General features: G+C 35.2%; 1 protein-coding gene and 1 non-coding gene across 2 annotated transcripts in view; both read right to left on the reverse strand.

Annotated features, from left to right (window-relative positions):
- Nucleotides 1–25380, reverse strand: part of MACROD2 (mono-ADP ribosylhydrolase 2) — a 2026697-nt gene that overhangs the window by 1577233 nt on the left and 424084 nt on the right. The gene's annotated exons all lie outside the window — the stretch shown is intronic.
- On the reverse strand, nt 13189–13291 carry LOC120367950 (U6 spliceosomal RNA). The gene has a single exon (XR_005582190.1). It is a non-coding gene; the product is annotated as a U6 spliceosomal RNA (small nuclear RNA).

Consider the following 25380-nt stretch of genomic DNA (forward strand, 5'->3'; position numbering starts at 1 on the left):
CTGGTCACAAACTCCTGACCTCAGGTGATCCACCTGCCTTGGCCTCTTAAAGTGTTGGGATTACAGGGGTGAACCACCATGCCCAGCCCGAGAAATCCTTTTTAAAACATAGTGAATTGTCAGATACAAGATATAAAAGAATGGGAAACTTAAGGATGATATCCACTCTAAAAAAGGTGCTTGGGGCTCAGTGCAGTTGTTCACACCTGCAATCACAGCACTTTGGGAGGCTGAGGCAGGTGGATCACGAGGTCAGGAGTTCGAGACCAGCCTGACCAATATGGTGAAACCCCATCACCACTAAGAATACAAAAATTAGCCGGGCATGGTGGCACGTGCCTGTAATCCCAGCTACTCAGGAGGCTGAGGAAGGAGAATCTCTTGAACCCAGGAGGTGGAGGTTGCAGTGAGCTGAGATCACGCCACTGTGCTCCCGCCTGGCAACAGAGCCAGACTCCATTTCAAAAAAAAAAAAAAAGAGAGAGAGAGAAAAGAAAAACAAAGGTGCTTTGGAGAAACAGTAGAAGGCTTAGAAAACATCACCACTTACTTTTCTTTTTATAAAAATGTGTGCTTTACGTAGCTAATTCTTCCAAGTCATGTCACTAAAATATCATAGTTAATGGCTTTCAAAATTTGAGCCATTAATTATACTTTCTATTTATTAAGCTGCCTACAATTTTAAATCTTGGGTCCTGCCAAATTGAAACCTCCATGTGTTTCAATTAAAAGCTATTTGCATGAGTAAAAATCCACTGCATTGTCAGGATAGATGTTTAAAGCAATCATGCTAAAAACAAAAACCAAGCAATGTTAATCACTAAGATTTACAGAGTGCTAAGAGTCAGGTACACAGCATGCTTAATACACATCATTGTGTCTCACAAATAATCCATAAGTCTTTTCGTTATTATTATTCTGTTTTTCATAGACAAGGACACTGAATTATTTAAATTGGCAAGGAAGAACCCAATACTAGACAGTTGGTTGATACAGTTAGGTCACTCAGCATCCAAGGAATCCTGCTCCTTGTACTTGTCAAGCCTACAGTTGATTAAATTTAATTCATTTTTAACTCACTACATATCACGTATTTGTAGAGTACTGGGAAAATAAAAACTGAAATGATGCGGCCTTTCCTCTTAAAGAGCTCATTGTTCACTAGGGAGTATGCATATGGAAGATACTATCACAATACAGGGTAATGGTTAAGGGGGGTGAAGTGTCTAGGCATATGGTGTTAGTAAGAATAACGAAATATATATAATTTACAGCCAGTGAGAAAACAGCATAATTAAATCTTTCAGAAAAGGTGGAAGCAGGAGAGGTGTTACAATGAAACAGAAGTTATTTGGAAATGGGCTTCATGATACGGAAGGTACACTGTTTATATTTATTTTAATTAGACTAATAATGTGGTATAAATAAAACATTAATGAGAGAAATTAGGATCATCATACTATCACTTTCTCATTTACTCTAGGGTTTACAATCACACTAAATGCATGACTTTGTATCACTTGTCAACAGATAAACATAAATTTAATCAGACTTTGGCACTTTTTTTGTGTGCTTTAGCACATGGGTGAAACATCTGATATATAGTCTGGCAACCACTGAATTGAAAAGATGGCTTTGTATTGTGTATGTTCTGGCTTTTATAAAATTGTGACTTTTTGAAACTTAATTATAAGTTTAAAATGACTTGTCATCTGGGCATGGTGGCTCATGTCTGTAATCCCAACACTTTGGGAGGCTGAAGTGGGTGGATCAGTTGAGATCAGGGGTTCAAGACCAGCCTTGCAAACATGGCAAAACACTGTCTTTACTAAAAATACAAAAATTAGCTAGGTGTGGTGGCATGTGCCTATAGACCCAGCTACTCGGGAGGCTAAGGTAGGAGAATCACTTGAAATCAGAACGCAGAGGTTGCAGTGAATCAAGATCATACCACCATACTCCAGCCTGAGTGACAAAGCAAGATCCTTGTTAAAAAAAAAGATGACTTAGAAAACTTTAGGAAATGTACTGATGTACTTTAAGTAATATAAGAATAATTCTACTCTTCCCCCAACTAGAATGTAACTCCATGAGAGTAGGGATTTGCTTACACTTTTTTTCCAGGAGCTATAATGATGCATAAGAGGTACTTAATAACAGTCTATTGAAATAAAAAATTAATGAGTGGTAAAATTGGCATTTCATTGAGGATATTATATCATACCTCTACTATGAACAAAAGCACTGAACATTGGGATCACTACCATAGTGAGCTGAATGGCGCCCCCACAAAGGATATGTCCATATCCTAATACCTGAAAACTTGAATGTGAGTTTAATTGGAAAAAGGGTCTTTGCAGATGTAATTAAAATCCTGAGACGACATCATTGTGGATTATGTGGGTGGGTTCTAAATCTAATGACAACTGTCCTATTAGGAGATGTAGATAAAAGTGACACACACAGAGAAGCAGGCCACATGAAGATGGAGGCAGAGGTTGGAGTTGTATATCCACAAACCAAGGAATTCCTAAAGCCATCAGAAATTGGAAGCAGGGATGGATTCCTTCTTTCCTGAAGCCTCTGGAGTGACTGTGGCCCTGAATATCTTCAGTTCAGACTCTGGCCGTCAGAACTTGAGAGAATCAAGTTCTGCAGTATTAAGCAGAAACAGAGGTACTTTGCTGTGGAAGCCCTAGGAAAGTAATATAGTTATCAACAGATCTTCTGTGGAAGAAAACTGATGTGTGTACTTGCCAAGCAGTAGCTGATTCATTGAGAAAGTATTAGAAACCTATACTAACAGTTCCCGATGTATACAGATAGGCAAATGAAAATTGACCACTAGCACTCATTGGTGACCTTAATTAAAGAATTTTCAGTAGAGTGGATGAAAGGGGGAGGGGAATTAAAGGTAACTAGTATTGGCAACCATTTCAAGGGGTTTTGATGAGAAGTTGTAAGAAAGTTAGAAATGGGGGAAATAGAGTCAAGAGAGATCTTTTGAAAAAAGGAAAAACAATAGCATGTTTGTATGTTGATGGGATGAGCCAACAGAGAAGGGAAAGCTTATGTTTCAGGAGAAGGAAGAACTGATGGAGCAATGTGCTTGACTCATCTTAGGTTGTTAACAAGACTGACATCATCTTCGCCTTTGGGGTGTTTGTAATAAAGGCTGGATGAGAGAATTTAAATCAACAACTGCAAGGTTATCAGTTGCCAAAAAGGAGAGGTAGAAGTGCTAGGAGAGGGTATAACTGAAGCACCTAATACTGGGAAAGGGGATGGTGGTGGTGGTAGTGAAGCTTTTCTGAAGAACTGATAGCTAAACGGAGTTGAAACATGGTGAAAGCCATAACTATGAAAACTCAAATATAAAAGAGATTCAAAATAATTTCAGTTTGCCTCATTTGATTTGATAATTCATTGCATTTATTTCACAAGATATGCTGTAGCAATTTTTTCTCTTTGCTTTGCAGGTAATGTCAAATGGATACAGAATCACATTATAGAATTTGAGAACTTAAATTAGAAGTTTCATATCTTCCAGCTAAGTCAATCACAAAATTACTTTCGTGTTTACTTGTCTGCTGTATCTGTAACTTATTGGCAATAAAAACATAGTGACTAAAACTAAAATCAGCCATTCATGACACTTTAAATATTCAGAAAATCCATAAATTACATATAACTTCTAGATGCATGTGTCTGCAATGACATATGACAATGGTTAAAAGAATTGTTTATTTTGCGCCATATTATTATAACATTAACTAGGTATGCAAGTCATTTTCATAGATAAAGCTTCATTGAGAAGAGAAAATCACATGATGAATTTCTCTATTTTAAATGCTCTGGGAATTGCTTTCTCAGATTGAAAAAAAAAAAAAAATGTTGCTCTGTCAAACCATATACAAGCAAATCAATTCTCTAGCCACTCTTGCAGAATACTAAAAAACTGTCTTGATGAGACAATATTCAGGTAAACTGGCTATTTTTCTTTCCATTTCATCGCATTGCTTCCATATGTTACCTACTGGAACTTTCTGTTTTATGAGTAGTCTTAACTCTTCAGGAACTTAGCAAATGAAGATGGTTGCTTTGTTTAGCTAGGAATGACAAAATTTCTATCTGATGAAGACTAAATTTTATGATTCTGATTATTCTGTAGTTCTCTCTATCTTGAAGTATGTGGGTCGCTTTCTAAAATCATTTATTTGTTCATTTTGTTTTACAAATGTTATGCTTTTCTCTTTATTTTCTGTATTATTGGTCACACTAGAAAATTAAATACTTGTCAAGCAAAATAAAAAGGCTTGCATTTCTTTACTGAATACAATGTCTTAAAAAATCATCTGAAATATTCCTATTTCACATTCATTGCTGGTTATGCACAGGTTATGTTTCAGTCACCTGGGGCTTTGTTATGAATGTGTTTTATGTCCCTTTCACAGTGTTTCTGCATTTACTACTATTTATTATGCTTATTTCATCTCCCTCATTAAGAACATAAAATTACAATTTCCTCAAAGGCAGGTAGAGCTGTGCACCGTCTCTTCTGTTTAAGAATATAAACTGGTCTATTTTTTTCTAAATAGAAAATTTTCCCTACCTGCTGATGGTGACACACACTTAGAACCTCAACATGTGTAAAGAGCTCGGACCAGTGCAAACACATAATGAGAGTTCTACAAACATTGCTTACCATTATTATTATTACCATTTTCTATGACTACAAATTTGTATACATAACATCTTCAATCTCTCTATACTGAAAAATACTTGGACTCTGAAAGCAATTCTTCAAAGTTGCACCTTATTAACCATAAGTAAAATACATCAACTCACTCAGGCCACTAGAGGGTCATTTACTACCATAACATATTGGTGGCCAGGTACCTAGTCTTAGCTCGAAACTGCAGAAACATTCCAGAAATTTGGAATGCCTGAAGAACAAAGGAGCTCAAATTGTCTACAGATGGAAGATTTTGAAAAGGCCTCATACATGAAGTGCTCCAGATAAACAATTTTACTTTCTGACCTTCAATAGATTAAAACCTCCTGATTACAGTAATTCCACAACGGTTTTAAGAAAACAGAAAGTAATACTATTAAGTGGGCTCTAAAATAACAATCTATATTATAGAATACTACTTTTATGTTAACCCTCACATACTGTCTTCATTTATTCAACACATTTTATATTGAATACATATTAGATGTTAGACAGATGCTGCTCTAGGTATTGAACATACAGCAAAAAACAAAACACAGTGCCCATGCTCATGACACTAGCAAGGGCAGACAGACTAATGAATGCATGCTAAAATAAACATTTCCACTTAAACAGATCAGGTAGTAATACGTCCTATGAAATGACGTATGAGCTACACATAAAGGAAGTGAGGAATTAGGCTCTGCAGATAATAATAGTAGAGTATTTAGAAGAAAGGACTGTGAGTGAGTCCGCCCTGAGGTAGAAACATGATTGACAATGTCCAGGAATGGCATGGCTACAGCAAAGGGAAGTACTGTGATAATAGCAGGGGAGCACATCACATAAGCCCTTGTACGCTCTACAAGGTGTTTGAATTTTATTGCCTTGATATTCTTCAGACAAATAATCACATTAAAGCAGAATCTGAATTTTTTAGAAAGGAGAATTGGGACAAATAATTTTCTCTTACAACAGATAGTTACCATGGATGGATTTTGGCCTGACTTACCCCCTCTGCTGTGGAAGTACTCTAAATATAATACTTAACCACTTCACAGCCTAGGGATCAGGATCAAGGAGAACTTAGAGGTAACCACAATATGGGAAATTTGAGGATGAATAAGAAGGCTGAATTACTGTCTTGGTTCTGTCCCTAATTCTGACAAACAATTTTTGGTCACTGAGCTGCTTCAGGTCTCACTTCCTCATCTTAAAGGCAGAGCCTGTGCACTAGATAATATCTGAATTCTTTTCTAACTTTATAATTATTCAAGGCCTTTCCATTAGTTTTGACCTGGCGGAACTCTTAATAAACACCTCTAAAAAGACAAGAGAAATATTAATAAACTTCCCTAATTCACCAATTACTAAATTCAGATTGACAGCTGAATTTCTTTTGTGACATAATTTTACTTGTGAAACCTGTGGATCTCATGAATATTATGTATATGATTTAAAAGTCATAAAACAATTTTTTAAAATATATATGCCAATAAATACTTCTGTGTTTTCAGTAGTTTCAAAGAATTATTTTAGCTTATCTTCTCTGAAAAATACATTCTTGTGACCCTTCTTCTAAGTTCCATCCTACCCCTGCAGCACAATAGTTAACTGTGACATCAGACAGTACGGGGTTTCAGTTCCAGCTCTGCCACTTACCAGTCATGTATCTTGTGCAAACTGTTAAGCCTCTCTATGCCTCCTTGCATATAAAATAAGGACCTGGAAACATAATTATCACTCAAATGTTAATCACTATTATTACATTTATTTATTTTTATTTCCAAATGCCTATTGAACATCTTCATCTGGATATTCTACTCTTAATTCAGACTCATTATGCTCTGTGCCATCAGTCAGCATTAGATACAACTGCTTATGTATAAAAGAAGACCCAAAATGCCAATGCCTCAGAGAAGATAATGTTTATTTCTCTCTTAAATATAATTCTGGAGGTAGGCAATTTGGGGCTGTGTGGTCTCCCTAGTCATTAAAAATTCCCATCATGCAGCTTCGACACTCGAAATCACCTCAGAGTCTGAGACTGCAGCTGGACCTCCATGTTTTTGGATTCTATTCCATAAGAATGAGGGCAAGGTGAAGAGACTTACCTCTAGATGGGTCTCCCCATCTCATGCAACCTTCCTTGAAGTCTACCACAACACTGTTTTATATCACATTACCCAGAACTTAGTCATGTGACTACAACCTGCTGCAAGGAAAGCTGGGAAATATATTTATCTGGATATACTACAGGCCTGAACAAAATGAGGATTTTCATACTGAAAGAGAAAGGGAGAAAGACTGTAATGTACGCAACTGACAGATTTTGCCTCAGAAGCAAACTGAATGTTTTATCTCACTTAAATACGTTTGTCCTCTGTATTTTCTGTTTTGAACAAAGTGTTGCCATCCTCCCAGTTAGCAATCGAGGCTAGAAATATTTGCATTATTTTTCATGCCTTTCTCTCCTGTGGCATCCATATCAAACCGGTTGCTAAATGCAGCATGTACTATCCTTCCTCTCCATTCCCACTAGTGTTACTGCCTAACCTAAACCCCAGAATGACGGAACTGTCTCCTAGATGTTCTCCACACTTTTAGTCCCTCTCATCTTTAATCTCTTTTAAAGACTGTCATCACGTATCTATTTGAAAGCAAAATTCGATCATGTCACCTCTTTCTGCTAAGCCTTTGGAAAATCTGCAATGCCTGAAGAAAAGCTCCAAATCCTTATTCTGACTCTTAAGTTCCTTGAAACCTGACTAATTTTATTGCCCTGGAACCATAAACCTGATAGTCCAGTTAAACTGAACCATTGACTGACACTATACTCAATCTGCACAACTTTACTCACACTGTTCTTTCTCCAACTCTACCAAACTGTTTTAGTTTGGTTCTACCAAAAGTAGATGCTAATAAAAGGATTTGGAAGTCGATGGTTTAATTTAGAAGTGATCTCAAGAAATATAAGAAAATGGGAAGGGAGGAAAGAAAGAAAATGCAATAATAGCTGCATTAATGATGAAGTTACTACTGTGAGCCCCTGGAGCACAATCCTGTTAGGGACCCTCTGGAAAACACAGAGGTCACACTACCAAATGGTTCTCTTGGAGGAGGCTGGGGAGGCAGGGCCACTCATCCACAGATTCTTAGCCATCAACTGCTGTCTGAGGGTTGCCCCTGAGGGTGTTAATTCCTCTCTGTTCCCCTGTGGAAACTGCAGCATAACTAAGCAAGCTCTTCTGGTGCCAGAGAAATCCCAAAGGCAGAGAAGTAGAAAGCTGCTGATGCCTGACTTAGGAAACCATCTGCATGCCAGAAACCATCCACAGCTATAAATGGACTCAGGTGGTGGGCACAGCACTGTAAAGTCCGCTAAAAGGACCAAAGCCCATCTATACTAACTTCCAACACCTGTTCAAGGCAATTCCTCCTTGAAGCTTTCTCTGATCTTCCAAATATGAAATATTTGATCATTACTTGATCTCTTTCCATTAGATCACTTCTTTATTCTTGTGGAGATACTGAATACAGTTATCAGGCTGTATGCTTCTTGAGGATAAGCTTTTTATCTAATTTTGTAAGTGTAAAACTTTTACCTAACAGGACTACGAACAAGGCAGAAATTATCAAGCACTGTGGACATTTAAAGACCACAGAAATCATTCTGGTTATAAATTATAAAGGTCTGGCCTAGTGTAAAAGAAATAAATACATATAAATAGGAATGCTGTGGCTTTCTTACAACCTTAGAACCTCTACCTCTAGGATTCATTTTAAGTGAAATATTACAGTGAGTTTAAATATCATTAGATGCTTGGCTTAAACAATTCATGAAGGTTAAGCTGAACCCTCAATTCATTAATAACAGACCAAGAAGAGTAGTTAATTTAGTTTTTAAAGCAGTAAATATTGCATATTAAAAGTAACCCTTCACTGTATCGGTCCTAAATTTAGAGGGAAGTTCAATAACCAGTACAATATTAGACTTCCCCTTCAGGGGTATAGTTACTGGAGGACTGAGTTACCTCATTGAAAGGCACGATTATTTATGAGCCAACTCAAAGGCAAAACTCCCTATAGACTCAGAAGTATATTTGACTATACAATAAAAATTCACTCAATGAAAGTTCTTATTCATTCTAGTTAATTTAGGAATTGAATGTTTCACATACCATTTCAGTTGATCATATTTATTTTCACTGGTAATAAATGTACAATTCCATTAATTCACGTAAGTATCTGTAAGAAGTATTCTAAGCAACCTTTACTGGCACTATCACTTAATTTCAAAGATAACACTGCTGCAAACCATCTCTATTGCCAACACTTCACTGCAAAAGATTTATCTCTTTTTAAATAATTTATTTTTGCATTCAAAACCAAATTCATCTTAGTAAAAATACAGGAGTAGTATAAAATTAACATCAGGAAGATAACACTAAGTACCAGTATGCCTAATCTGAAAAGGCAACAACAGACATTCTTTTCATTTCATAAAACAACTGGCAAATTTTGATTTAATCTTCTACTTCTATTCTAAAATCTAAAAATTAAGAAGATTCTCTTGAATACCAGACTGAGGGATTCTCCCTAACTATGAGAGCGTTAAATAGTCATAAAGTGAATGTTATTAATCAAGCCATATTTTTATGTTAATAGCAATACTGTCATATTTAAAATTAGAATACCAAGATTTTAATGGCATATATCTTGAAGACAGTGTGGTCTAGTCTAAAAGGATCAGCTATTATAACACTATTAATCCATTTTGGCATTTCTTTCCATCTGTATTTCAACCCATTAAAAATTGAGTTCTGTCAGTTTACAAAATGGCTATTTAATATTTTCTGCTAAATTACATTTGAGATTATAGACTAAATTACATTTGAGATTATAGACTAAACTGCCTCACATGATATCATTATTTTATTAACATTTTCAATACATTGCCAATCCAAAAGTCTGCTCATTACTATGGTAGAAATTATGATAAGGTTACAAATAAAAAAACAGAAATATTACCTCTTACCAAATATCATAGAACATTTACGTAATGCTATCAACCATTTCCATTATAAAGAGAACATTATACAGTCTCTCAAAAGCTGCTAATTTAGCCACTTGATACTTCTTTACTCTAAAACTGAGATTGAAGAATTAAGCTACAAGGAATCAGGGTTTAACTGAGTACTTCCAGCTCTACCATTTGACATGGAGCAAATAAAAGAAACACCAGATATATTTCTAGCGATGTTTTCCAGATCTTCACACAGAAAAAAAAAAAAAAAAAAAAAAAAAAAAAAAAAAAAAAAAAAAATCATTCATTAGAGAGCAACTTTTCTAAAAGTCTGTGACCAAACTACATGGCAGGACAATTTGGTATGTATCATGATTCTAGATGTGTATATGCATGTGTGTGTATGTATGCAGATACATATGCATATATATAAAATATAGCGAGACATGTTAGATATTATATTACATGTATGTTATATATTATAGATATATATCATATATTTGATATTAGATATATTGATCTAACATTATATATTAGATAAATTGATATTACCAGTCTTGAGTGATAGCCTCTAAAGGAAAGAATCATGAAGAAAGTAAAAGACATAGAGCTTAAAAAAACTAAGAGCTTGCAGAGAAGTTGTAGACAAACTAGGAGAGAGTACCTAACTGGGGCAAATCTTCAGAGAAGAAAAATAAGTCAAAGGCCAAAAGTATCTGTTAGATTTATCAAGACAAAGGTGTCTTAAATGAAAGTTGAGGGGTGCTGAAACCAGATGGAAGACATGATAAGTAAAGAAAGAGAAAGAATAAAATCAATTTATTATAAGAGTTTCACTGTTAGCTGGGCACAGTGGCTCACGCCTGTAATCTCATCACTTTGGGAGGCCAAGGTGGGCAGATCATGAGGTCAGGAGTTTGAGACTAGCCTGACCAATATGGTGAAACCCTGTCTATACTAAAAATACAAAAATTAGCCAGGTGTGGTGGTGCATGCCTGTAATCCCATTTACTTGAGAGGCTGGGGCAGGACAGTCGCTTGAACCTGAGAGGCAGAGGTTGTTGTGAGCTGAGATCATGCCATTGCACTCCAGCTTGGGCAACAAGAGCAAAACTCTGTTTCAAAAAAAAAAAAAAAAAAAAAAGTTTCACTGTTTAAAAAAAAAAGATAAAATAAGGTAATTAATTGGTGAGAAACAAGGGATGAATAATTGAGTCCATGATGTAAGAGCACAACCAAATTTACACTGCTAAACTCTAAAAGACTAAGGAATTGGTGATTATGAGTACCTTAAAGATAAGGGTGAAGGAATAAGGCTAAATAAAAAAGATTTGCTGAAAAAATATCTAACAAGCAGGTGGATATCCAAATTTCATCCCTGAATCTTACACAGTCAAATGTCCCTCTTCATCTTCAAATAAGAGCTAAGGTGTAAAGCAAAAGATCTCTGCATAGTTAACAGTGGAAAACACACTGAAAACAGAGAGATTAAATGAATGTAAGTAAGCACAATAGTTGCCAGAATCTCCCCATTTTTTTCTCCCTAATGGGATTTCTGAAAATGCTAGGTGCTCCCTCCACAGGAAGGAGGCTAGAGAATCCTTCTCTGGGATATCTCATCTGTCTAAGTAGAAAAATCTGCAGATGATAACTCTGAAGTTTACCTAACTACATAGCCCAAATGAATCATCATACTGCAAAACTAAATGGACAAACATGCACAAAAACCTGAATCAAGTTACTTTGTCCCACACCTTTACATGTCAGTGGATAACCAAAGACGACAAGATATCTGAGGAAAGTCACTAATATGAAAGATTAACAATTAAGCAAACTAATAGGTGTAATAGCAACTTGAAGAAAATGCAATATGCAGAAAGAAGAAAACCATTAAAAATCTAGTATTAATATCAGAGAGATAAGAAAACCCTAACATAAAAACAAAATACTTTCACTAAAAGGAAAAGAAGAGGAATATTTAGGGAACAAAAAAAGTCTTTGAAACAAAAAATGTAATAAAAAATAAAAAGTTGACAGATTCAAGAATATATCAAAGACAAAGAGATCAAATGTAAGAAAGAAAGGCCAGTCCAGTAGATCCAAAATCAAATTGTATAAATTCTACAAAGATAAACAAGAGGAGGGGTAAAAATCAATGATATAATTTAGAAAATTCCCCAAGGAGAACATGAATGAAAGTGCTCACAGAAAGCTCATCACAATAGATAAAAATAAACACACATCAAAGCACATTATTGAAAATTTTCAGTACCTGATGTACTACAAGCTTCCAGAGGAGAAAAAAACAAAAACAATTCTTTCAAAACACTAAGAAAAAACTTTGAATCTAGAATTCCATAGTCAGTGAAACCATCAACAAAATAAAAGGTATACTTTCATATACAAGATGATTCAAAAATTTAGTTCCAAAGTAGCATTTCTTTGAAAGATACAGAGGGATGAGTGTCACCAAAATAAGAGAATAAACTAAGACGTAGGAAGATGAGACGCAGGAAACAGTAGAGAGGAGAGATGTGAAGAGTCCCCAGGGCAACAGTAAGGGAACAGGCCAGGATGATGATGGCTGACACAAAACCTATAGGATAATTTGTTCAAAGGACAAAAGGTAAGAAATTTCCAGGAAAGGTCTCCTCACAAGGACAAAAATGATGGAATACCTAAGAAGAGATTTAGGTAAGAATGTTTGGTTTGAATTGACAATAAGTACACAGAAAACCAAGCAAATAACTCCAAATGCTATTATTAACCCCAAGGAAAACAAGAGCTGCACAGCAAAGGAAAAAAATACTATAGCTACTATGTGTCTAGTTCTTGATTGCTTTTCATAGTTATAGTAATACAAATACTGAACAGTTATATCATAATTGTTATAGCATTACTTTGATATAATTATGTCAGAAAGCTGAAGGGTGGAGAAGGCCTGGTATTTTATGGAGTACTGTGGAGAGAGGAGAGAAAGAAGAAACAAATTATCTTTTCATAATGGAATGTCAATAGATAGATAATGCCTAAAACTGAAAACTCAGGAAATATACTTAAAGATATGACACTCAGAGACATGAAACTCAATACCAAAATAATCAGCTAACACTGGGTAAAAGAGATTTCCTTTGACCAAAGGGTAAATGAAGAACAGGGCTTTGAAATACTGCTGTTACCTAGGTAAGCACTAGGTATAAATTTAGGCTGAGTATGTCAAATAGTTGTGTGAATCACATCGTTTTGCATGTCCAAAGCTGGTTGGGACCTGAAGAGAAACAAGGTGAATTAAATGTCTAGATTGCAAAGGAATAAAGAATTCAATGTGATAAACCTATTTAAATATGCTCCTTACATTTAAATATGTTCCTTACATGGACTTTCATTAAATATTTTAGTTCCTGTAAGACGATCTACTAGAGAAATCGTCTCCTTCTTTTTTTTTTTTTTAAATACGGAACGCTTCACGAATTTGCGTGTCATCCTTGTGCAGGGGCCATGCTAATCTTCTCTGTATTGTTCCAATTTTAGTATATGTGCTGCCGAAGCGAGAGAGATCCAAGATGGCTGATCACTAGCAGCTCGGGATTGTAGCTCCCAGTGAAAGCGCAGAGAACGAGAGGACGCCATACCTTCACATGAATTCTTGTTACTCACGCACCAGGAGATTCCCAGCGGAGGAGCCCCACGGGTCGCCAGCACGACTCTTGTGACCAGCGAGGCGGTTTTGCCAGCGCCTCAGAGCGTCAGTTCTTGGTGCAGAGTCAGAAAAACACCATCAATCTTAACACCACTGATTTAGTCGGCGCAGTGGGTTGCTCAGATTTCGGCTCTGAGAATCAATAAGTTGGACGTCCACTCATAAACCCAATTACAAAGACAGTAATTATAAAGACCACAGACGGATAAATCTACAACGAAGGGAAGAAAACAGCCAAAAAAGGCTGAGAATACCCAAGATCAGAACGCCTCTCCCTCAGCAGGGGATCACAGTTCCTCATCAGCAACGGAACAAGGCCTGATGGAGAACGAGTGTGTTCCAATTACAGAAGCAGGCTTGAAAATGTGGATAATAAGAAACTTCTGTGAATTAAAAGAACTTGTTCTAACCCAATCCAAAGAAACTAAGCACTTTGAAAAAAGGTTTGATGAAATGTTAACGAGAATACACAATTTAGAGAGGAAAATAAGTGAATTGATGGAGCTGAAAAACACAATACAAGAACTACGTGAAGTATGCACAAGTTTTAACAGCCGAATTGATCAAGCAGAAGAAAGGATATCAGAGGTCGAAGACCAATTCAATGAAATAAAACAAGAAGACAAGATTAGAGAAAAAAGGATAAAAAGGAACGAGCAAAGTCTCCAAGAAATATGAGACTATGTGAAAAGATCTAATATATACTTGATAGGTGTACCTGCATGTGACGAAGAGAATGAATCCAAGCTGGAAAATACGCTTCAGGATATTATTCAGGAAAATTTTCCCAACCTAGTAAGGCAGGATAATATTCAATTCCAGGTAATACAGAGAACACCACAGAGATATTCCTCAAGAAGAGCAACTCCAAGGCACATAATCGTCAGATTCACCAGGGTTGAAATGAAGGAGAAAATACTAAGGGCAGCCAGAGAGAAAGGTCAGGTTACCCACAAAGGGAAGCCTATCAGACTTACAGCAGATCTCTCAGCAGAAACCCTACAAGCCAGAAGAGGCTGGGGACCAATATTCAACATCCTTAAAGAAAAGAACTTTCAACCAAGAATTTCACATCCAGCCAAACTAAGCTTCATAAGTGAAGAAAAAATAAAGTTTTTTGTGAACAAGCAAGCATTCAGAGATTTCATCACCACCAGGCCTGCTTTACAAGAGCTTCTGAAAGAACTACTACACATAGAAAGGAACAAACAGTATCAGCCTTTCTAAAAAACACCAAAAAGTAAAGAGCATCAATATAATGAAGAATTTACATCAACTAATGGGCAAAATAGCCAGCTAATATTAAATGGCAGTATTAAACTCACATATACCATTATTAATTCTAAATTTAAATTGACTAAATCCCCCAATCCAAAGACAGACAGGCAATTTGGATAAAAAATTAAAACCTATCAGTATGCTGCATCCAGACCCATCTCACATTCAAGGATACAAAAAGATTCAAAACAAGGGATGGAGAAAGATTTACCAACCAAACAGAGAGCTAAAATAAATAAATAAAAAACAGAAGTTACAATTTTCGCCTCTGGTAAAATAGTTGTTAAAGATCAAAAGAAGCAAAGAAGGACATTATATAATGATAAAAGAGAGCTAAAGATCCTAAATATATATGCACCCAATACAGGAATACCCAGACATACAAGACTAATAAAGAGACTTAGACTCCCACACAATAATAGTGGGAGACTTCAACATTAATATTAGACAGATCAATGAGACAGAAAATTAACAATGATATCCAGAACTTGAACTCAGATCTGGAACAAGTAAACATAATTAACATTTATAGAACTCTCCACTTTAAATACACAAAATATACACTCTTATCAGTACCACATCATATCAACTTAAAAGTTTAAACAAAACATTGGTTGGCTCCTTGTTTGTTATTCTCTTCCCTCATTTTCTTTCATATCTCCATTATTAAGGACAATTATAGGCATACCCATATTTAGACTGCATTCTAGCCCGGGCAATAAAGCAATACCCCCATTCTCTCTCTCTCTTCCTCTTTCTCTTTCTTCCTCTTCTTTATTCTTTTTCTTATTATTCTTTTTTTCTTTCTCAAAAAAAAAAAAAAAAAGAAAGAAAGAAAAACCACACCCTGTTCAAGACCCAAACCCAAGGAGATAGCCCCTCCTACCCCTTGTATCCTCTTCTGTCCACGGCTACTCCCCCCACCAAAAAAAGATACAGAGCTAATCAAATCTGTGATTCTATCAAGGATTTGAAAATGCAGAAAGCACCCTCCATTTAAATGCATATTAATTATGGGCATATGGAGTTTTCCTAATTCCATCTTCATAGGCTGTAGATATCACTGAAAAAAAAAGAGAGAGAGAAATCGTCTCCGATTTATTATAGATTTACATGATTCAAATTAAGTACCTTATAACAGCTGGTAATTTAAAGCAGCACATAGGTGATTTGAAGACTTTATTAGATTGGGGCTCAAGGGATGCTTAAAATAAAGATGGAAAATGATTGGCATGAATACTGCAACCTTCCAGGTCTATAGCAAACATCATAAATTGGTCACGATACCCTTTCTGGCTGGCCATAACCCAGTCTCAGACTCCATTTCATCACAGCAGTCCAGTTCACAAGCTGTCATTAGCAATCAACCAAAATTGTAAACAAAGAAGAAATTTGACAATTGCCCTTCATGTCTGACTCTTCAAAATTACTTCCCCAAAAATAAATATTAAAATTCAACTCTAAAACTATACTAATGGTAGTGGTATCCATGCTGAAACTTTTGGAAATGCCACATAAATTGCTAATAACCTTCATAATTAAGTCACATTTTAGAACCTGAAAAGAGTAAAAGGTACAAATACAACAAATAAAGGGGATACAATTATTTTTTACATTTTGTTAATTTTATACAAAAAAATACACTTGCAAAAAAAAAAGTTTCCTATTCTAAATTCACACTTAAAATAGCACCAAAAATTATTTCTCCTTTCATTCTTTCTCAGCTTATTGGTTTGTGTATAATTACTTTGCAGGGCATAAATATACCTTAAAAGGACAATATAAAGATGTAGCCACATTAAAAAATATGTTAGGATGTTAGCTAAATGATGGACCAGGAAGCCTCAAGTTCTTAAACACCCCCACCACCCGCCCGCCTCCAGAAACATCAAAAAACACAGGCAGCATGTGTCTAAACCTACTTTTATAGAGCCATGAGAAATACTCAAAAGTTTACAGCAAACAATCAAATGCTTAATCAAAAAAAAAACAAAAACAAAAATAAGAAAAACCTATCTTTAAGAGAACAGAAAACTTCTGTGGTGTTTTTACCCATACTTGCTCCTTCCCATCCCTGGCATGACAGTGGTCTTGGTCTGGAAGCCAAAGCATTCTGATTCCCAGTGCCTCCCTCAAAACAAACAGAGCAGAACAGACTTTATTTGCAAATTATTTGTACATTTGTTCTAACTTGCCTGAGTGATGCTAGAAGAATTGATGCAACGTGCCCATCTCTGTTTCATCTGATTTAGAACTCAGGCAGTAAAAGCGTGGGCATGGTTGATAAAAGCTAAGCCTGTTTTTTCGTTTTGTTTTGTTTTGTTTTGTTTTGTTTGCCACTAGCCCAGCCCTAAAATAAATGTTAACGCGAGTCCTTCAGGTTAAAATAAAAGGATGCTTGACAGTAACTTGAAGCCATGTAAATAGATAATGGTCTCAGGTAAAGGTAAATATATAGGCAGGTACAAAGGCCAGTAATATTGCAATTTTGGTTTGTGACTCTACTTTTCATTTTCTACATTATTTAAAAGATGAATGCATAATTTAAAAGACAAATCATTGTAATTGGGTAAACAATGTATAAAGATATAAATACCAATAACATGAAGCTATATAGAAGTAGTTTTGTATGTGACCAAAGTTTAACTAGTATCCACTCAAATTACATTGTTATACATTTAGAATGTTATATTAGCCCCTATAATGACAGTAAAGAAAATACCTGTAGAATATAAATGAAAGAAATAATAAAGAAATCAAAGCTTTTCACTACAAAAAAAATCAACTGAACAAAAATGAGACAGTAATAGAGGAAATTAGAAATAAAAAAGCAATAAGAACACAAATAATAAATGGGAGAAGTAAATATTTCTTTAACGGTAGTTACTTTAAGTGTGAATGTATTAAAATCTCCAAACCACAAAAATTAGCAAATGAATTAAAATGAAACATGATCCAACTACATGCCATCTATAAGAGACTTAATTGAGATCTAAATACACAAATAGGGAGGGGCTGGCGTGGTGGCTCACACCTGTAATCCCAGCACTTTGGGAGGCCGAGGCAGGCAGATCACAAGGTGAAGAGATTGAGACCATTGTGGCCAATATGGTGAAACCCCATCTCTACTAATAATACAAAAATTAGCTGGGCATGGTGGCATGCACCTATAGTTCCAGCTACTCAGGGGGCTGAGGCAGGAGAATTGCCTGAACCTGGGAGTCAGAGGTTACAGTGAGCCGAAATCGTGCCACTGCACTCCAGCCTGGCGACAGAGTGAAACTCTCTCAAAAAAAAAAAAAAAAAAAAAAAGACAAATAGGTTGAAAGATGAAAACAGGTTGATAGGTAGAAAATGATATTACATGCAAATGTAACCAAAAGATAGACGGGGTTGCTACACTATTATTAGACAAAATAGAATTTCAGTCAAAAACTGTAAAAGGGGACACATTATATATTGATAAAAGGGTCGATTCATCAAAAATATATAACAATTGTAAATTATGCACAAAACAACAAAACATCAAAATACGTGAAACAAACATTGTTAGAATTGAAGGACGAAATAGACAGTTCTACATATTGAAATTGAAGGGAGGTAACAGTTGAAGAGTCAATACCTTGCCTTTAATAACAGATACAACAGACAGAACATCAATAAGAAAACACAAAATTTGAACAAAACTATAAATGAATTAGACCTAACACACATATACAGAATATTCCATCTAACAATAAATTCCTCATTTTTCAAATGTACATAGAACATTCTACAGAACAGACAATAATATTAAGCCACAAAACAAATCTCAATACATTTTAAAAGATTGAAATCACATGAAAAAAAATTCAATCACAGTGGAATGAAACTAGGAATCAGTAACAGAAGAAAAATAGGAAAATCCATAAGTATGGAGAAATTAAACTACACAGTCTTAAAAACAATAGATCAAATAATAAATGACAACATAAATTAGAAAATGCTTTAAGAGTAATGAAAATAAAATCACAACAAACAAAAATTTATGGAATGCATCATAAGCAAGTGCTGTTGGTTTTACCAAAAAAAAAAAAAAAAAAAAAAAAAAAAAAAAAAAAAGGACTATGAGGAGAAAGAATACTATGAACATTTGTATGCCAACAAATTGAATAATCTGGATAAAATAAACAAATTCCTAGCAACCCACTCTCTGCCAAATTTTATAAAGAGAATATGCCTTATTTTATAATTTAAAAACAGAGGTACACTTTTTAAACCTTTTAAATCTAGGTCTATATACACATAGTGACTTGAGGGGGAGGAGGGAAATGGTTAATCTAGGCAAAAAAAAAAAAAAAAAGAAAGAAAGAAAGAAATATATTCCCTAATAACTAGGTGTTTGATTCCAACTTTTCCTGTCAATCCCCCAGCAGTCTGAGGGGGTCAAAAGACAATATTCTAGAAATTAATCTGATCATTTAATTTGAAGCACCTAAAAACAACTTTAGAAGAAGATTCCTAATAAATATATCAAAAAATATGTAAAGATCTTAAAACTCTCTTCAGTAGTAAGAAAGTCATGAGAATTTCTGGGCTTAGCCCCCCAGATCCAGGAATATGTGATGATATTATTTCTATTTTAAAAGTGAAATAGATTGTCTAAAATAAGAGCTCCTTTTGGAAACATGGAGACAAGGAAAGAAAGCACGAGAAGGGGAGGAAGGGAGCATTAAAGTAAACAGTGGAATCAAAATGAAAGTTGGACCTCACTACATTCTAATGCATGTAACATTATACTGTGTTTTATTACAACAGAGATTCCAAAACAGCTCCTCTTCTGAAAGAATTTCAGTTGTTCTCTCAGTGAAAACAGGTTCCATGTGTTATAGTCAGAGCACTCCTGGGGAAAATTATTTCCTGAATATGATGAGCTGCCTACAAATAAGAATATAAAGTTTGCTATTTGTTGGCTATTTGTGGAACTGTTAAATTCCTCCAAAGGTTTGCCTGGCAATGAACTGAGTAACAATGTTGTACTTATTAACTTAAGAGTTGGGGAGTAACTTTCTCCACAGATCCCTTCAACTGTAAATTAAGGGAGTTGAACTAGATGTCCTCCAAAGACCTTTTCAACTGGAAGATTCTAAGATCTCTGTCAAATAGACAAATGGATGGTTCCAACACATGCTAAAATTGGCCCATTCTCACTTCAAATCCTCAACAGCTGGAATAAGGACATTAGAGCACATACTATACTGCAGATTTATGTTTAAAATCTTAGTTTCACCATTAGTTTATTTTAAAATAATGCCTGTGCTATGAATTAACAATACCATTTTGCTTATTATGAAACCAACAATAATTTTTAAATAAGTATCTGAAGTTATATCTTTATTCCAGATGTGAAGGAATAAAGGTCTATTCTGTTCATAATAGGGTGTATAAGCCCAAAAGACACAAAAATTCAGAGGCTCAAACTCTAATTCCAAGGAAAATATATATCAAGATCTTAAGAGACAGAATCTTCATTTTCAGTTTGCTTATAGTTAAAAGGCTGAGTCAAGTTTTAGCTGACAGAAAAAAGATTAGCTGTCAAAATTGCAAACTCCTGATGTATAACAGAAGTAGTAAAGGAACACTAACCAGAGGGTGCTGTTATAATTTCTAAAATCCATCATATCTCACATGTATCATTTTTCTCAAAAACTGTTAAGTGTTACCATACAATGTATTTTTAACAGCCTAAAATTCTTTTTAGAAACTCTTGAGCTTTGGGATTGACTATGATGGACAAGTCTTCAAGGATTCAAAACAGAAGGAATATAGCACTCAATCTCAACTTAAACACAGGTCAGCTTCGGTCAAAAACTCTACCTTCTTTCTGTACTGTTGGAAACCTATATAAAGTTCAGACTTGAAGGTTTTCCATAAAAATATTTTGTCTAATATCCTACACAAAAATGTCCAGATATTTTTTCTTATTGAAATTTTGAGAGCTCTCTCAGGTAGCCATCTCCCCGTGAGTAACCAATGAAAAAGTAATGAATATAAAGAAAGAATACTAGAAGACACTGGTAGTAAGACGTGAAACTTCTGGCCTCCATCTACGTTTTGAAATAGGTTATCAGGAAAGCATTGACTTTCCTTTCATAGTCTGTCTGGCTAATGGTCTGAGGGAAATAAGTTAATTAATCGATTTAATTTCTTTTAAAAACACCTCTTCTTCCTATTATACTCAATCTTAGGGCAGTTTTCTAACTCAGACTTCTAGACATATACACATTTATCTTTTTGTATCGAATCATTATAATACCTTTCCTTAAAAACAATTTGCTAAAACATATAATGCAAACTTTTAACGGTGTAAACTAAAACAAGGAATTCAGAGGAAGAATGAGAAGAAAAAATAAAATGAGTTAAGAACTTAGAAAGAAAAATAAGCCATAAGAACTTGCAGATACAGATAGATAGATGATAGATAGATAGATTGTGTGTGTGTGTGTGTGTGTGTGTGTGTGTGTGTGTGTGTGTGTGTGCTTGCATAACAGAAATTAAAGTTCAGGTTGCTGAAAGTTTTTGAAGCCAAACTAACAAATGATTGAGACTCTCTTAGGGAATGAACATAGCACCTTATCCTGGCAAATGCAAAACGACCACATTCCAAATCCAGGGAAATGGCCCTCATCTTTCCCATGTCCAGTAGAACAACTCAATGCAGGCTGACTCCAACTAAGTACTTTCAAGATGCTACTGCAGGATAGCTGAAGATTGCTAAATTAGCCTTCGTACCACCCCCAAACTGAGTGTGTACTTTATTGCCTGGCACATAGTGAGTACTCAGTCAATACCTATTGAAACAGGAGGGAAGAAAGGGAGAAAGGAAAGGAAAGACATGTGCATATAACAGGATGCTTCCTACAGTATTGAAGTATGGCTTTAATATGATTCAATTTTCTGTTTAAACAGAGACTCTTTTTTCATATACGTGAAAATCAAATCATGGTTTCATCCTTTGTTTTCACAATATTCTTGAAGTACAAACAAATATATCACATACATTATAATAATTGTATATAAGACACTGTGCACTTATGAATGCATTATTTGTTATACATTATTAAGATGTGTACACATTTTAGCTAATGACTTAAAAACTGTTTTGAGTAAGTCATTAATTTACACTGGGGGGAAAACAGCAGAATGTGAAGACAAGCTTGGTTTAATTTTATATTAACAGTACTTTCATATAAAAGCTAAAAAATAGAGGACAACAGAGGCTGGGCGCTGTGGCTCATGCATGTAATCCCAGCACTTTGGGAGTGGGAGGCTGAGGTGGGAAGATTATGAGGTCAGAAGATCCAGGCCATCCTGGCCAACATAGTGAAACCTCATCTCTACTAAAAATACAAAAATTAGCTAGGTGTGGTGGCGCGTGCCTGTAATTCCATCTACTAGGGAGCTTGAGGCAGGAGAATCACTTGAACCAGGGAGTCAGAGTTTGCAGCAAGCCAAGATCACGCCACTGCACTCCAGCCTGGCAACAGAGCAAGACTCCATCTCAAAAAAAAAAAAAAAAAAAAAGGACAACATAAAGGTAAACCATAACTATCTAAAGATCTCAACACTTCCAATAAGAGAAAAGCAAGCAAACAGGCACAGGTAGAAACTATGGGGTTCCCAGCTGGACTTTGAGTATTTTAATCATGTAATTAAGCTATCTTATTACTTTCCTAAGACTACCAGGAAAGAATGGATGATGTGGCTTATACCTGTTGCTGAAACTTCAATTTGTACTTTCTTCCTTTGTGTCACCATCTTATCAGTTTAATCACCACAATTATGTGCTCTTTGGACACTGTTTGAGTTTCCTACGAGGATAGCTGTTACACAGTTCAACAGAAACTGTTTCCCTCTGAATGTAAATCTCCACTGCACATCAGGGCTTCAGTTCAGAAAGGTGCTCTCTCTTCTGAGTCCAGGAAATCTTACAAACTAAGTGGTGTCAATAATTGGATGAATTCCAAGTGAAAATTAGTTTGAGTGGCTGATATACAAAGCACCTTTTTCTCAGACAATCTGAACTACATTAACACCCCAGCATGGCGGTGATGGTCACACCACTGGCCATGTTTGCCTTTTAAATAAGCTGTAAATATACATGCAAATATTTAGGAGAAGTTAGAAGTTATGTTTAACTGCAAAATTAAAAAGATGTTAGGTTGATAAAAATTAAAGTTGGCGGTAAAAAGATTTCTAACATTTTACAAAATCTAAGTTGTACTTACAGTTCATTCCTTTATGTTACACACCGGTATGAAATTTTTACCCTCAGATTTGCAAATTCTCCCTAATAACACTTCCTTTTGTGTTTTTATTCTGCTGATAATTTTTTAAAAACTAAGCATTAATTGATTCATTCAACAAATGTTTATTACACATATCAGTGACAAGCACTATTTTAGATACTTTAAAAAAACTAAGTTTCTGCATTCATCGAATTTATATTCCCTAGTAGAATGAGACAGGTAATAAACAATTGAAATACATACACATTTATATGTATATGCTAATATATGGTGACAAGAACACCATGGGAAAAAAATAATAAAGCTGGTGAGAAAGTGATGAGGAAGAAGTATGCTGGAATCTGAGTTTTTTTAACAGGATTGTCAGGGAAGGCCTCACTAATAAAGTGACATCTAAGCAGAGGCCAGACGGTGCAAACCAGAAGACCATCTGGGGAAACAGGATTCCAGCACAGGGAAGAGCAGTGCAAAGCTTACAAGAAGAAAATGCTTGTGTGTTTGCAGAAAAGCATGGCTGGAATAGACTGAATAAAGAACAGTGGCAGGACCTTGTTGGCCATGGTGAGGGTTTTGGTTTTTACTCTGAAATGGGCCCTTTGGAAGGTTGAAGACTGTGAATGCTGTAGTAATCTGCCACATGTTTTACTTTTAAAGCATCACTCCAACTGCTATGTAAAACACTATATTTGCATTACATGATTAGGAATGCCAGGGTGAAAACAAGGAGATAAATTAGGAGGTGACTGCCATCATCCAGGTAAGAAATGATGGTGTCTTGGGTGTGGGTGCCAGCAATGGAGTCAGTGAAAAGTATTCAGATTCTGGATATATTTTTAAGCTGATAGGATTTTCAGGGTGACTGGATTTAAGATGTGAGAAAAAGAGAAAAGTGAAGGGTGACTAAGGTTTGGGGCTTATACTACAGGAAGAGTGGAGTTGCCCTTCTGGGAACACAGGACAAGCAGGTTTGGAGCAGGTCAGGGGACCAGAGGATCTGTTTGGAACTTGTAAACTGTAATATTTAGAAATCTAAGTAGAGATGTCCATTAGGCAGTTAGATACACAATTCTGAAGTTCAGAGGAGCAATGCATGCCATAGATACAAACTCGAGAGTTGTCAGCAAGTGAATGATTTTTGAAGCCATGACACCAGATGAGATCCCTTAGGGATAGAACGCAGATAGCAGAGGAAAAGCTGGTTAATGTTATCGCATGACTCCCTTATTATACCCTGCTCTGATCAAATACTGAAAAGTCACATTTACAATCAATTGGCATCAAGTAGCATTGTTTTGGAGGAACAAACAAAGGCAGACACTGAGTATATAAATACTGCATTCACACCAAGAGCAAAGGCTATTTCTGCCCATCATGTGAATGGTTTCATAGCAATTTCAACAGGAATAAAAAGCAGCAGATGTTTTCATCACATGGTACATGGTACTTCTGCCATGCTGAACTCTGAAGATTCTGTTTTGTATAACTTTATACCATATTGATTTCTTAAGTAGCAAATTCGTTCAGCAAACATCATTATCACATGAAACTTGTGTCATTAATTTGAATGCCACTGTTTTTGTAGTTTCAAAATCCATTTTTAAATAATTTTAGGAGCTACAAGCATAACACATTTATACCTGATTATATAGTCGTATATTTCAAAGTAACATTACAATAAAAAATTACTTATGTTAATACTATGGGTCCATGAGATTTTCTTTCAAAAGGGTCCAAAAATATTCAAGCTTAGGAAGCATCATGACAAACAGGTTTCATTTATGAGACCAAAGTAAACATGAACCATTGTTCAAATGCAAGAAAAAAAAGTCCTAAACTTATAACTATCAGTTTTACTTAGAAATATATTTATGGTAATTTGCAACTTTATATATAATATTCTATATTATCATCTATAATATATATTATTATATATAATTTTCTATTTATGTACATAATAGGTATGCACACACATACACACATATACATATTTAGGGAGACCAAAAAAACAGTGGTAAAGAGCACAGGTTCTGAAGTTGGAGTATTTAGGTTTCAATATCAGCTCAACCCTTTAATAGCTTTAGTTTACTCATTTTTAAAATTGACATAATAATAGTATACTTCTCATAAGTTTGCTAGGAACATTAAAAGCTTACTCTGGCATACAGCAAGCTTTTAAGAAATAAGAACTATTAGCATAATTGTCACTATAACATAATGAGCAATATGTATACGCGGGTGTGTTTTTTCTCATGTTCCAACATTACTCTTTATTACTTCACATTCTTCCGGAATAATTTTTCTGCATTACCTAAAAATTTACTCTAGATCTGTCTGGGAAAGTTGATGCCATATGCATTCATTAAGAAATCTACTC

Source organism: Saimiri boliviensis, chromosome 9, assembly GCF_048565385.1.
Source record: "Saimiri boliviensis isolate mSaiBol1 chromosome 9, mSaiBol1.pri, whole genome shotgun sequence".
NCBI classification, from domain to species: domain Eukaryota; kingdom Metazoa; phylum Chordata; class Mammalia; order Primates; family Cebidae; genus Saimiri; species Saimiri boliviensis.